Raw genomic sequence first — 1314 nt, forward strand, 5'->3', positions numbered from 1 at the left:
CGCCGCCTGGCCTCCGCGCAGGCCGCCCAGTGGCGGCCGGCTCCGCTCGGACCCCGGCCCGGTCGGGCCTTGGCGCCGCCGCAGTCCCTCATCCCAGCTCCATTCATCGGGGCACCCCCCGCCTGGCCAGCGGGCGGGGCCGAGGGCCTGCGGACCAAGGCCGGCCCGCCGAGGCCAGGGCGGAAAATAAAAAGTTAAGAGAAGAACTTACCTAAAATGGCTCCTGCAGCAGCCAAAATACAAACAGCTATTATTTGGTGAAGTTTAGCTCAGACACCCTGCAAGGACACCCTAACACAGCCCGGGCCCGCCTCCCCCGCCGCGCCATTGGCCCCCGCCGGCCCAAAACACAGACTGATAGGTCGATGCGGTTGTCGCTCACGCGGAAGCCCATTTCAAGCTTGCTTGCAGGGGCGAGTGATGGGCTCGCTCCACTGTGCCGTATTTGCATGGATGGGATCGCGGCGCGGATTGGCTGAGGGCAGCGTCGCCCCGCCTCCTGCCTCGTGCCCGCCCCAACCCCGGCCTCCGAGACGCCAAGGCGCGCGGCCCCGCCCCCTGGGACCGAGTGGAGGGGGCGGGGCGGGGCCGGGGTCCCGCGGGCCGAGGGGGCGGGGCGGGGTCGCGCACGCCCCAGCAGACCGCTGGCAGGGGGCGGGGACCTGGCGCCCACGCGGGCAGGGGCGGGGGTTCAGCCCGCAGGTGAAGCTCTCCCAGGTAGCGCCGAGCCGACTGGAAGACCTGGAACTGGCCTTCCTAGGTGATGGAGAGGAGGTGGCAGGGGGCCCAGGACGCAGAGGTCCTGCTGGGGCCGGCATTCTGCACCCAGATGCGCGGAGAGGGAGAGGGGAGATGGGGAGTCCGGCATGTAGGTCTGGAAGTGAAGATGCTGCGAGCACCGGCGCATGAAAGGCGCTCCAGCCCGTGTCTCCTGCCGCATCTCTGGCCACTCCACCTGCCTCCCTGGCCCTCGAGGCACACAGTGGGCTTCTTCCCAAGGCCCCGACACTCAGAAGCTCTCCAACCCCGCAGATCCTGCAGGACCTTGGCATATACCTCCCTACAAAGCAGGTGTCGCGCTGTGGTGTGTTTATTTCCAGGCCTAAATTTCCCCCACCCTCCTTGTAGCGTCCTCAAGGACAGAGCCCAGGATATGGCAGCGATTCAACTATTGTTCTTTACTTCCATTCGGTCATTCTGAGATCGTTGTGGGTTTGGGGTTTTTTTTGTTTTGTTTTGTTTAGTGCCTACCAGCCATTGATAAGAGCCCGAGATACAGCAGTCGTTAGATGTAGCCTTGCTTCGCCTAATGTG

At 64.8% G+C, this 1314-nt stretch overlaps 1 protein-coding gene across 1 annotated transcript in view; it reads right to left on the reverse strand.

The window, feature by feature from the left end:
- CHD6 (chromodomain helicase DNA binding protein 6) overlaps positions 1–364 on the reverse strand; it is a 194048-nt gene extending 193684 nt beyond the window's left edge. The window contains exon 1 of the mRNA XM_006881534.1: positions 212–364. The gene's annotated coding sequence lies outside the window, so the exon portion shown is untranslated. The remainder of the gene's footprint in view (positions 1–211) is intronic.
- Between the last annotated feature and the right edge of the window lie 950 nt (positions 365–1314).

Source organism: Elephantulus edwardii, unplaced genomic scaffold, assembly GCF_000299155.1.
Source record: "Elephantulus edwardii isolate Elephantulus edwardi_28Jun2011 unplaced genomic scaffold, EleEdw1.0 scaffold00015, whole genome shotgun sequence".
NCBI classification, from domain to species: Eukaryota; Metazoa; Chordata; class Mammalia; order Macroscelidea; family Macroscelididae; genus Elephantulus; species Elephantulus edwardii.